The sequence below is a fragment of the Gorilla gorilla genome, chromosome Y, assembly GCF_029281585.2.
Source record: "Gorilla gorilla gorilla isolate KB3781 chromosome Y, NHGRI_mGorGor1-v2.1_pri, whole genome shotgun sequence".
In the NCBI taxonomy this organism is placed as follows: domain Eukaryota; kingdom Metazoa; phylum Chordata; class Mammalia; order Primates; family Hominidae; genus Gorilla; species Gorilla gorilla.
This window is the reverse complement of record NC_073248.2, coordinates 8,577,437-8,590,620: the sequence shown is the minus strand read 5'-3', so window position 1 is coordinate 8,590,620 and position 13,184 is coordinate 8,577,437. Positions and strand designations below refer to the sequence as shown.

The 13,184-nt window shown below is 48.8% G+C and overlaps 1 long non-coding RNA gene across 1 annotated transcript in view; it reads left to right on the top strand.

Annotated features, from left to right (window-relative positions):
• LOC129530057 (uncharacterized) overlaps positions 1-12,719 on the top strand; it is a 32,741-nt gene extending 20,022 nt beyond the window's left edge. The window contains exon 5 of the long non-coding RNA XR_008675813.2: positions 11,205-12,719. This is a non-coding gene — a long non-coding RNA (uncharacterized lncRNA). The remainder of the gene's footprint in view (positions 1-11,204) is intronic.
• Positions 12,720-13,184: the final 465 nt, after the last annotated feature.

Below are 13,184 nucleotides of genomic sequence, written 5' to 3'. Positions count from 1 at the left end.
TGATGGGTGCAGCAAACCACCATGGCACATGTATACCTGTGTAACACACCTGCACATTCTGCACATGTACCCCAGAACTTAAAGTAAATGAACAAACAACAAAAAAAAAACATACGATAGACCTGGTGTCTAACCGAGTTATAGTCGTCGGAGATAGAAACCAGGAATATGTATTTTTATGGTACATCTGGAGTGAATTTGATGTACAGTCAGGCTGAGAAAACACTTCATGAAAGACGTCAGAAGACACAGATGTAAAACTCAACTGCTTTATTCATCCACTTATGAGCCCTGGAGTTTCAGACATTTGATAAAATAGGATGTTCATGGGGCCTGCCTAGTGCCCAGTGTCCGGAGAGAATTCAGCAAAAAAACAAATCTGAAAGTCCCTGAGAACCTGCGTTCCAAGACACAAACACACGACCTGCTCTGTGGATGTAACGACTTACGAGAAAAATGAAGTGTCAACATTTCGTGCTAGCAATGTCCAAATAGCCAACATCTAATATCAGATACATCGTCTCTGGGAGAGAAATGGAGTGAGTTCCCCAGAGGACAAAGAGAAATGGGGGTTTCTCCTACTCCCCTCCACCCAGGAGGTTTGACAATGCTGATAAGAGTTCCCATATCATCCACGGGCAGAGTCGTTCTCTGCCTTCTTTCGTTCATTTGTTCTTTCTTTCTCTCTCTCTTTCTTTCTTTCCCCTCCCTCCTTCCCTCCCTCCTTCCTTCCTTCCTACCTTCCTTCCTTTCTCTCTCTCTCTCTCCCCTCCCTTCCTCCCTCCCTCCCTCCCATGTGGCCAGGCTGCTCTCGAACTCCTGACCTCAAGTGATCTGCTTGCCTCGGCCTCCCAACATGCTGGGATTACAGGTGTGAGCCACCATGCCCGGCCTCAAATCAGAAAGTCTCTGAATCCACCTATGACCTGTGGGCCCCCGCTTCCAAATATCCCACCCTTTTAGGCCAAAACCGACGTATAACCTTCTTGTACTGATTTGTGATTTTACCTGTACCTTCTGCTTTCCTGAAATGTATCCCTGCTTGGGGTCAGGTGTGATGGCAATCACCTGTAAGCCTAGCACTTTGCAGGACTGAGACAGGAGGATCGCCTGAGGTTGGGAGTTTGAGGCCAGCCTGAGCAATCTAGTGAGACCCCATCTCTACAGGAAAATAAAAGAATTAGCCAGGCATGGTGGTGCACACCTGTGGTCCCAGCTACCTGAGAGGCAGCGATGGGAGAATGGTTGCAGCCTGGGAGATCAAGGGTACAGTGAGCCATGATGGCACAACTGCACTCCAGCCTGGGCGACAGACAGGGACCGTATCTCTAAAAAGAAATGAATACTTTTTTAAAAATTAAAAGCAGCCGGGCGCAGTGGCCCAAGCCCGTCATCCCAGCACTTCAGGAGGCCGAGGTGGGTGGATCACAAAGTCTGGAGTTCGAGACCAGCCTGATCAACATGGTGAAACCCCGTCTCAACTAAAAATACAAAAATTAGCTGGGCGTGGTGGGAGGTGCCTGTAACCCCAGCTACTGGCGAGGCTGAGGTAGGAGAATCGCTTGAACCCGGGAGGCGGAGGTTGCAGCGAGCCGAGATCACACCACTACACCCCAGCCTGGCAACAGTGAGACTCTGTCTCAAAAAAAAAAAAAAAAAGAAATTAAAATTAAAAGCCATCAGAGGAGTCAGGGCTTAAGCATGAACTGCTCGATTCTCCTTGCTTGGCGCCCTGCAAATAAACATCCCGTTTACTCCCACTGCAAAACCTCGGTGTGGATGTTTGGCCTCACTGTGCCCGGCTGGTGGACGCCAGTTCAAATCAGTAACGATTTTTGAAAAAATGCAGCAGGAAAGCACCCGCCGCTGGATCTGAGCATCCTCTCTGGAGGTTCACTGTTAGCAGCAGAATCCGACCCTGAGCCAATTCTCTTCCCCCAAATCAGCAAGGGTCAAAAAGACACTTGACAGATCAGGCAGGGAGGAACAGCTCCTGGGGGCCGCAGCCGGGCGTCGCTGACGTAGAAATGATTCCACACTGGGTCCAAGGGGAAGGATGGAGCAGGGAACGGGAGGAGGCTGAGGGGTTGCCGTGGGGATGACGCTGCCTGGAGGTGAGCTGTCATCTTGTGGCAAATGGCCAGGCTGCCCAGGAGGACTCAGCAAGCGCATCTCTACTGACACCAAGGTCAGGAGCCAAGTACAAGGGCAGGGTTTTTAGGGCAGACGCAGCCTCACAACTCTCTCTTGCTCGCTCATCCAGGGAGAAAATCCAGCCCCACGGAAAGAGGCTGGAGGCAGAGGGCCAAAGGAAGCAAGCAGGAATGGTAGAAAGACACCATTTGTGCAGTCTCTTCAGAAACAGAGACACACCCATGGCACCCTGTCTGTTCTGCAAAGAGGATTTCGGGCAGCAGATGGGACAAGCTGCCAGCGTCTCTGCTGTAAGGATGAGGCGCTGACAAAATGCCAAGGGGATGCTTTCACATCTGCAGTCCAATGACAGAGACTCGTAGGCGATCAAATGGAAGCAAGGGAGACTCGAGGCAGAGGAGAATGAGGACTCAAGTCAGCAATGAGCTTGACACCCTTTGAAGCGAGTGGAAGGGCAGCTTCCAAAAAGATAGGTCCGTGTGCCAAGCCCTCGTACCTGCAAATAGGACCTTATTTGGAAGTAAGAAGTTTGCAGATGTCTTTAGTTAAAGTGCTCCAGATGAAATCATCTTAGATTCAGGTGGACCCTAAATCCAGTGAGCAGCGTCCTTTTAAGAGGCAGAAAACGGGCCGGGCGCAGTGGCTCAGGCCTGTCATCCCAGCACTTTGGGAGGCCGAGGTGGATGGATCACGAGGTCAAGAGTTCCAGACCAGCCTGGCCAATGTGGTGAAACCCTGTCTGTACTAAAAATACAAAAATTAGATGGGTGTGGTGTTGTGCACCTGTAGTCCCAGCTACTCGAGAGGCTGAGGCAGGAGGATTGCTTGAACTTGGGAGGTGGAGGTTGCAGTGAGCCGAGATCATGCCACTGCACTCCAGCCTGGTGACAGAGAGAGACTCTGTCTCAAAGAAAAAACAAACAAACAAACAAAAACAGTGACAGAAAAGCAGGCAGAGACACAGAGAAAGCCACGTGGACATGAAGGCAGAGACTGGAGTGATGTGGCCACAGTCCCAGGGACATCTGTGGAGCCCCCAGGAGCTGGGAAAGGCAGGGAGGATCCTCCTCTACAGCCTCTGGGGAGAACTGGATATAATTATACTGCATTGAACATTGGCCCCCAGAAAGATCTGTCCACATCCTAAAGCCCAGAACCTGGCAATGAGACCTTATTTGGAAATAGGGTCTTTGCAAATGTGATTAAGAGAAGGATCTTGAGATGAGATCATTCTGGAGTAAGGTGGGCCCCTAAGTCTGATGACAGGTGTCCTTCTAAGAGACAGAAGAGGAGACACAGACACAGAGGAGAAGGCCACGTGGAGACAGAGGCAGAGACTGGAGTGATGCAGCCACAAGCCCAGGGATGCCTGGAGCCCCCAGGAGCTGGGAGAGGCAGGAAGGACCCTCCCCTAGAGCCTCCAGAGGGAACTGCATACAACTGTACTGGATTGAACAGTTGTCCTGGCAAAAGATATGTCCAGGTTCTGATCCCCAGAATGCATGGATAGCACCTTAATTGGTAGTAAAGCACTTCGTATGTGTAATTAGTTAGGGGTCTTGAGATGAGGTCATCTTGAATTAGGGTGGGCTCTAAATGCAATGGCAGGTGTCCTTGTAAGACACAGAAGAGGAGACACAGTCACAGAGGAGAAGACCACGTGGAGAAGGAGGCAGAGACTGGAGTGATGCGGCCACAAGCCCAGGGACGCCTGGAGCCCCCCGGAGCTGGGAGAGACAGGAAGGACCCTCCCCTAGAATCTTCAGAGGGAACACAGCCCTGCAGACACCTTGATCCCAGACTTCTGGTCTGCAGAAATGGGAGAGAATAAACTTGTGTTCAGCCCTGCAGTTTGTGGTAGGTTTTTAGAGCAGCCCTAGGAAAGTAGCATACAGTGTTACAGACTTAGGAGAAAAAGTATTGTATCACCCATGGGTCTCATGCAAATGCACACTTTTATTGGCTACAGACACCTGTCTGTTCAATCATTCACTCCACAGGTTTTATTTATTTATTTTTTTGAGACAGAGTCTCACTCTGTTGCCCAGCCTCGAGTGCAGCGGTGCGATCTCAGCTCACTGCAGCCTCCGCCTCCAAGATTCAAAAGACTCTCTGCTTCAGCCTTCCGAGTAGCTGGGATTACAGGTGTCTGCCACCATGTCCAGCTGTTTTTTTTTTTTTTTTTGGCGGAGTCTTGCTCAGTAGCCCAGGCTGGAGTGCAATGGCACGATCTCGGCTCACTGCAAGCTCCGCCTCCTGGGTTCACGCCATTCTCCTGTCTCAGCCTCCCGAGTAGCTGGGACTACAGGTGCCCGCCACCACACCCGGCTAATTTTTTTTTGTATTTTTAGTAGAGATGGGGTTTCACCATGTTAGCCAGGATGGTCTCGATCTCCTGACCTCGTGATCCGCCCGCCTCGGCCTCTCAAAGTGCTGGGATTACAGGCGTGAGCCACTGCGCCTGGCCCACAGTTTCTTAGTGCCTCCTGAGAGCACGGCTTTTGGCTAAATTGAAGACACCAACTGCACTCCTGGCTGCAAAGGCTTTGAGCTCCAGACTTAATTAATATTCACATATGGATCCTTGTAAGCTCTCAGGGTCCAGGGAGAGCCATGTGCGTCTTCCTAACTTCATACACTTTGCACACAATACACAAGTCTTTCCCAGTGTTTGGCCAGTTCTCTAGTAAGGCGAAGCTGTGTGTGTCGGCTCGGGCTGAGGCTGGGCCAAAGTGTAAGGATCTGGGCGGATGGAGTGAGAATCGGAAGAAAAGTTTGATCAATTCAGGTTGTAGATATCATTAGTTAGGGATCTTGAGAAGAGGTCATCCTGGATGAGGGTAAACCCTAAATTGAATGGCCAATGTCCCTGTAAGGCACAGAGGAAGGGACCGGGCATCGTGGCTGACACCTGTAATTCCAGCACTTTGGGAGGCCGAGGCAGGCAGATTGCCTGAGGTCAGGAGTTCGAGACCAGCCTGGCCAACATGGAGAAACCCCATCTCTACTAAAAACACAAAATTGGCCGGGCGTGGTGGTGCATGCCTGTAATCCCAGCTATTCGGGAGGCTGAGGCAGGAGAATCACTTGAACCCGGGAGGTGGAGGTAGCAGTGAGCCAAGGTCGTGCCATTGCACTCCAGCCTGGGCAACAAGAGCAAAACTCCTCTCAAAAAAAAAAAAGAGACAGAGGAGGAGACACAGACACAGAGGAGGAGGTCACATGGAGACAGAGGCAGAGACTGGAGTGATGTGGCCACAAGCCCAGGGACGCCTGGAGCCCCCAGGAGCTGGGAGAGGCAGGAAGGATCCTCCCCTAGAGCTTCTGGAGGGAGCATTTCCTTGAGACACCTTGATCTCAGACTAGGGAATTTTGTCTAGACTGGCAATGGGACAAGAAATTCAGCTCATCATTTACTAGACAAAGGTGGGGAATTTGGAGGTTTTGGATCTGGCTTTGTCTTAAGTAGAAAAAGAGACATCCACAAGCCTTATATGTAAGGCCTATGAGGAAGGGAACTCTTTGGAATAAGGTATTTTCTGGAAGACACACAAAGGTCAGGGTATTTCTTGGTTAGGATGTTTTCCAGGAGCATAGGTGCTGTGGTCTGAATGTTTCTGCCCCTTCACATTCCTCTGTTGAAATCCTAATTCTCCAGGTGATGATATGAGGAGGTGGGGCCCTTGGGAGGTGACGAGGTCATGAGGGAGGAACCTCATGAATGGGATGAGTGCCTGGGTGAGTCCATTTTATGCTGCTATAAAGGAATGCCAGCTGAATGCGGTGGCTCACGCCTGTAATCCCAGCACTTTGGGAGGCCAAGGTGAGTGGATCACCTGAGGTTAGGAGTTCGAGACCAGACTGGCCAACACAGTGAAACCATGTCTCTACTAAACATACAAACAATTAACCAGATGTGGTGGTGGGCACCTGTAATCCCAGCTACTCGGGAGGCTGAGGCAGGAGAATGGCTTGAACCTGGGAGGCAGAGGTTGCAGTGAGCCGAGACTATGCCACTGCCCTCCAACCTGGGTGACAGAGAAGACTCCATTCAAAAAAAAAACAAAACAAAAAAGGAATGCCTGAGGCTGGGTAATTTATAAAGTGAAGAGATTTATTTGGCTCACAGTTTTGCAGACTGCACAAGGAACACCAACGTTGACTGCTAGTGAGGCTCTCAGGAAGATTTCAACCGTGGTGGAAGGTGAAGAGCAGCTGGCATGTCACAGGGTGAGAGAGAAGACAGGAGGGAGAAGGCAGGGAGGTGTCAGGCTCGTTTTAGCAACCAGGTCTCAAGTAGGCAAATGTCCAACAATGACAGACTGGATTAAGAAAATGTGGCACATATACACGATGGAATCCTATGCAGCCATAAAAAAGGATGAGTTTGTGTCCTTTGCAGGGACATAGATGAAGCTGGAAACCATCATTCTCAGCAAACTATCGCAAGGACAAAAAACCAAACACCGCATGTTCTCACTCATAGGTGGGAATTGAACAATGAGAACACATGGACACAGGAAGGGGAACATCACACTCTGGGGACTGTTGTGGGGTAGGGGGAGGGGGGAGGGATAGCATTAGGAGATATACCTAATGTAAATGACGAGTTAATGGGTGCAGCACACCAGCATGGCACATGTACACGTATGTAAGTAACCTGCACGCTGTGCACATGTACCCTAGAACTTAAAGTATAATAAAAAATCAAAAAATAAAAAAAACTCTGAAAAAAAAAAAAAAAAAGAAATCATCCATTACCATGGGGAGGGCTCCAAGCCGTGTATGAGGAATCCACTTCCGTGACCCACACGCCTCCAGCCAGCCCTACCTCCAACACTGAGAATCAGATTTCAGTGTGAGATTTGGAGGCAACAGACACGCACACGATTATCAGCGTCCTTATAAAAGAGACCCCACAGAGCTCCCTCGTCTCTTCCACCATGTGAGGACACTGTGGGAAGGTGCCATCTATGAACCAGGAAGTGAGACCCCACAGAGCTCCCTCGTCTCTTCCACCATGTGAGGACACAGTGGGAAGGTGCCATCTATGAACCAGGAAGCGAGACCCCACAGAGCTCCCTCGTGTCTTCCACCATGTGAGGACACAGTGGGAAGGTGCCATCTATGAACCAGGAAGCGGGTTCTCCCCAGGCTCTGAATCTGCCAAGCCTTGATCTTGGATATTCAGCCTGCAGAACTATGAGCAATAAACGGCTGTTGTTTATAAGCAATGTGATATTTTGTTACAGCAAACTGAAAAGGCTGACCCACAGTAGCAGCTCTCAAGTACTTGGAACTGGAGTAACTTAAATGGTAGAAATGGATGCTTCCAGAGGGCAGAATTTGTTTGTTTGTTTGTTTGTTTGTGTGTTTGTTTGTTTTGAGATGGAGTCTTGCTCTGTGGCCCAGGCTGGAGTGCAATGGCACGATCTCGGCTCACTGCAACTTTCGCCTCCCAGGTTCAAGCTATTCTCCTGCCTCAGCCTCGTGAGTAGCTGGGACTACAGACGCCCGCCACCACACCCGGCTAATTTTTTGTATTTTTAGTAGCGATGGGTTTCACCGTGTTAGCCAGGATAGTCTCCATCTCCTGACCTTGTGATCCACCTGCCTCAGCCTCCCAAAGTGCTGGGATTACAGGTGCCCGCCACCAAGCCTGGCTAATTTTTTGTATTTTTAGTAGAGACAGGGTTTCACCATGTTGGCCACGATGCCCTCGCTCTCCTGACCTCATGATCCACCTGCCTCGGCCTCCCAAAGTGCTGGGGTTGCAGGCATGAGCCACCGCACCTGGCCTCAGAAGTTTTAAATCAAGGTGTTAGCAGGGGGTTGGTTTCTTCTGCAGTCTGCAGTAATACTGGTACCATGCCTCTCTGCTAGCTTCTGGTAGCTCCAGTCATTCCTTGACTTGGAGGTGGTCTTTTCTCCATCTTCAAATTGTCTTTCCTCAGTGCATGGGTATGTGTGTCTCTTCTCCTCTTCACATAAAAATACTGATCTACAGCTGAGCGCGGTGGCTCACACCTGTTATCCCAGCAGTTTGGGAGGCCAAGGCGGGCAGATCATGAGGTCAGGAGATCAGGACCATCCTGGTTAACACAGTGAAACCCCGTCTCTGCTAAAATAAAAAAAATTAGCCAGGTGTGGTGGCACGCACCTGTAATCCCAGCTACCTGGGAGGCTGAGGCAGGAGAATCGCTTGAACCCAGGAGACGGAGGTTGCAGTGAGCTGAGATCACACCACTGCACTCCAGCCTGGGCAACAGAGCGAGACTGCCTCAAAAAAAAAAAATGCTGATCCTCTCACATTAAGGTCCAGGAGATGTACAGTTGGCAAAGCTGACCGTCTTCAGTGAGATATTATGGTGTAGATATCATCAAACCATTATCCTTTCTCTTATGTTGCCTCTTGAATCATTCAATTTGCCTTCTAAGCCTTTTCAAAAGTCCTAATGAAGCTGCCCAAAGCATTGGTTACTTTATGTGATGTTCATAAAATAAATTAACTCCATTCCTGGGCTAATAATCAAAGAGAGAGATTCATGTCCTTGATCAATAGTTTCAATGATAACATAGGAAGAGGCTTGGTCTGCTGTGAATACAAGGAGCACATAACTTCCTGTATCTAGCAGAAAGCACAGGACCCAACCAAATACAAGATCAAAACTCATCATTTTCAAAGCATTTGCTTGGGGCAAGGACTGTGCCTGGCAAGTTGATTACTCAGCTTATTGCCAGTGGGAGGTTCCTGGTTTTCCTCTTGCATTTTCCAGCTGATGTTCACAGTCACATCGTTATGTAGTCAGACAAGCAGATGGATTCTCAGGTGTTCTTGAAAAGTGAAGTTGAGTGAACCAAAAATGACCCGGGCACTTGTACCCTAAGGCGTCTTTCTTTCTCTCTTTCTTGCTTTCTTTGCTTTCTTTCCTTTTCTTTCCCTTCCTCCCTTCCTTTCTTCCTTCCTTCCTTCTTTCCTTCCTTCCTTCCTTCCTTCTTTCTTTTTATTTTCTTTCTTTCTTTCTTTTCTTTCTTTTCTTTTCTTTCTTTCTTTTCTTTCTTTCTTTCTTTCTTTCTTTCTTTCTTTCTTTCTTTCTTTCTTTTTTCCTTCCTTCGTTCATTCCTTCCTTCCCTTCCTCCCCTTCCCTCCCTCTCTCCCTCCCTTCCTTCCTTTGTTTCCCTTTCCTTTCTCCCTCTCTATCTCTTTCTATCTTTCTCTCTCTCTTTCTCTTTCTTTCTTTCTCTTTCTCTTTCTTTTTTTTCTCTCCTTCCTTCATTCATTCCTTCCTTCCCTTCCTTCCCTCCCTTCCTTCCTTCCCTCCTTCCTTTCTTCCTTTGTTTCCCTTCTTTCCTTTCTCTCTCTCTATCTCTTTCTTTCTCTCTTTCTTTCTTTCTCTTTCTTCCTTCCTTCCTTCCTTCCTTCCTTCCTTCTTTCCTTCTTTCTTTCTCTCTCTCACTCTCTCTCAGAGTCTTGCTCTGTCACCCAGGCTGGAAGTACAGTAGTGCAACTTGGCTCACTGCAGTGTCCGCCTCCCAGGTTCAAGCAATTCTCCTGCCTCAGCCTCTTGAGTAGCTGGGATTATAGGTGTGTGTCACCACACCTGGCTAATTTTTGTATTTTTAGTAGAGACGGGGTTTCACCATGTTGGCCAGGCTGGTCTTGAACTCTCAACCTCAGGTAATCCGCCCACCTCAGCCTCCTAAAGTGCTGGGATAACAGGCGTGAACCACTGCGCCTGGCCTCCCTAAGACGTTTTTAAGGAGTGTTCACCTTTCAAGACTCATTGGAAAATCCCACCATCCAGACAACACTCACGTTGACCTGTGTGATGAAGTACCAACCTGTGTTGGTTGATACTTCCAAACAACAGATCAACTCTGTGTCAGGCTGAAAGGAATCCAGAGCTGTAGGGATGAAAGTGACTGACTGGCTTAAACGACTGGACAATGGATTACATCGAGGACTTTAGGGCAACTTATCTATTCTAGTTCTAATTCCAGTTCAGATTCCACTATGTTTCAGCACAGTGCCTCATCTTAACTAGTCTCCATGAACTTCAAAACAATCTTTGCCGCATTTCAATTCTACTTCCAGGGACTTTAAGAGTGTGGCTTGTATGTAGTGTGATAATGACCGAACATCCTCAGTGTAAGAGTTAAAGAGGGCCAGGCACGGTGACTCACGCCTGTCATCCAGCACTTTGGGAGGCCAAGGAGGGTGGATCATGAGATCAGGAGATCGAGACCATCCTGGCTAACACGGTGAAACCGTGTCTCTACTAAAAATACAAAAAAGCCGGGTGTGGTGGCGGGCGCCTGTAGTCCCAGCTACTAAGAGGCTGAGGCAAGAGAATGGCATGAACCCAGGAGGCGGAGCTTGTGGTGAGCCGAGATCTCGCCATTGCACTCCAGCCTGGCCACAGAGTGAGACTCAGTCTCAAAAAAAAAAAAAAAAGAGTTTAAAGAAAGAGAAAAGAAACACGGAAAGCAACTCAACAGTCAAAGACAGGTTTATTTTGGAAGATAAATCTGAGATGGGCTTCTGGCTGATTTCGGTCAGGAGCGTTCTTTCTTAATAGATCAAGGATATTTAAGGGTTTAGGAAGGGGGGAGGTTATCACGTGTTCGGAATGTTTGTATGTGAGGGGAAAGTTTATTTTGGGATGGGAATGTCTCTGGTCAGAGGGGAGGCTATCTCAGGGTTGGCATGTTTCTGCTTGGAAGTGGGTTTATCTTAGGGATGGAATGTTTCTGGTTATGCTGACATTAGCCATTAGGCTGATGTTTGGGGGCTGGATTTGGGCGATTTTTTAATCAAGGGGAACTTCAAATGGCAGTGTTTGTCCAAGACGGTGAGGCTCCTGCTTTGCCACTTAGGAAGCTCTGAAAGGTCTCAGGGGGTAGCCTGGTGAATTTCCCTGGCATCTGAGAAGTGGTTCTCTTTCCAGCTCCCCTAAAATTAACAAGGCTGCCTTTTTTTAAAAAAAATTATTTTATTTTATTTTATTTTTTGTATGTATTTATTTATTTATTTATTTTTTGCTTCTCAGGCTGTGAAGGACTGGCAGATAGTCAACCATCCGTCCAAGCTCCATTCCACCTCTTGGCTTGAGCTTGGCTTGAGGAATCCCTCCACCATGTCACTTTACAGACTTCTGGTAGAATCCGGGAACATTCCACTGACCTTGCATTTTTTCCTCCTGCTGAGTCATGTGACTCACCAAGTCCTGGGCCAACCAAAATGGCCAAGGCCACAGGGAGCATGGACCAGGCCACCCATGAGACTATCATGGGCAGGTACTCTTTCTCAAGCATCTAATTTTTTTTTCCTGCCTCCTTTTGACCTAACCATGTTTCTCACTGCCATTTGCTCATCTCTGCTTTGGACAGCTTCTGACCCATTGCTCAGACAATAATATGGTTCTTTTTTTTTTGGATGGAGTCTTGCTCTGTTTCCGGGCTGGAGTGCAGTGGCATCATCTCGGCTCACTGCAACCTCCGCTTCCTGAGTTCAAGTGATTCTCCTGCCTCAGCCTCCCAAGTAGCTGGGACGACAGGCACGGGCCACCATGCCTGGCCAATTTTTATGTTTTTTTTAGTAGAGACGGGGTTTCACCATGTTGGCCAAGATGGTCTCGATCTCTTGACCTCCTGATTCTCCCACCTCGGCCTCCCAAAGTGCTGGGATTACAGGCGTGAGCCACCATGCTCAGACAATAATATGGTTCTTTCTCCTTTCCCACAGAGATCACCTCCCAGCTTGGACCAATCATTTGGGCCCCAGGTAGAGGCCTCTAGGTCTATAGCTGCGGGTTTGGAGTGATGAAGCTTCCCTGGTAGATAGACAAAGCTCCCAGGACCATCCTGAGACACACTGATGTTCCCCTGGCTCTCTGAAGCCTCTGTCACAATTCCTCCAGCTGAGCTAGCTCTCCATACCTCTGGCCACCCCATAGCAACCCTCAGTTCCCCCAGACGCTCCCTACTCAAAGTGTGGTCTATGGACCAGTGGTATTCGCGTCACTGGGTACCTTACTAGACATTCAGCATCTCAGGCTTCCCTAGATCCACTGAGTGAGAATTCCAGTTTCACAAGCACAAGGAAGGTTTGAGAGCCGCCATGCTGGCCATCCTGCCCATGGTGGGAGACAGCTGTTTAATCCTATCAAGGAATCCGAGATGGTGGTTAGTTGTGTAACCTGTTTCTTGCTCTTCTGACAGAATTCCCGCAGTGGCCCACGCCTGTAATCCCACCACTTTGGGAGGCCGAGGTGGGCGGATCCCTTGAGGTCAGGAGTTTGAGACCAGCCTGGCCAACATGGCGAAACCCCATCACTGCTAAAAAATACACAAATTAGCTGGGCATGGAGTCTGAGGCAGGAGAATCTTTTGAACCTGGGAGGCGGAGGTTGCGGCGAGCCAAAATCATGCCACTGCACTCTAGCCTGGGCAAGATACTAAGACTCTATCTCAAAAATAATAATAATAATAAAATAAATAAATAAATGCACACACTTCCTTTACAAAACCCTCTAGTGTGCAAGTCCAGCCACAGACAGAAAGGCTAAGGAGGTTTTTGGTTGGGACAGATTTTTTCCTTTCCTTTTTTTTTTTTTTTTTTTTTGAGACGGAGTCTCACTCTGTCACCCAGGCTGGAGTGCAGTGGTGCAATCTCGGCTCACTGCAAGCTCCGCCTCCTGGGTTCACGCCATTCTCCCGCCTCAGCCTCCCGAGTAGCTGGGACTACAGGCACCTGCCATCACACCCAGCTGATTTTTTGTACTTTTCTTTTTTGTATTTATTTATGTTTTTGAGATGGAGTCTCGCTCTATCACCCAGGCTGGAGTGCAGTGGCGCGACCTCGGCTCACTGCAACCTCTGCCTCCCGGGTTCAAGCCATTCTCCTGCCTCAGCTGGGACTACAGGCATCTGCCACCACACTCGACTAATTGTGGTATTTTTAGTAGAGACGGGGTTTCGCCATGTTGGTCAGGCTGATCTCGAACTCCTGACCCCGTGATCCACCAGCC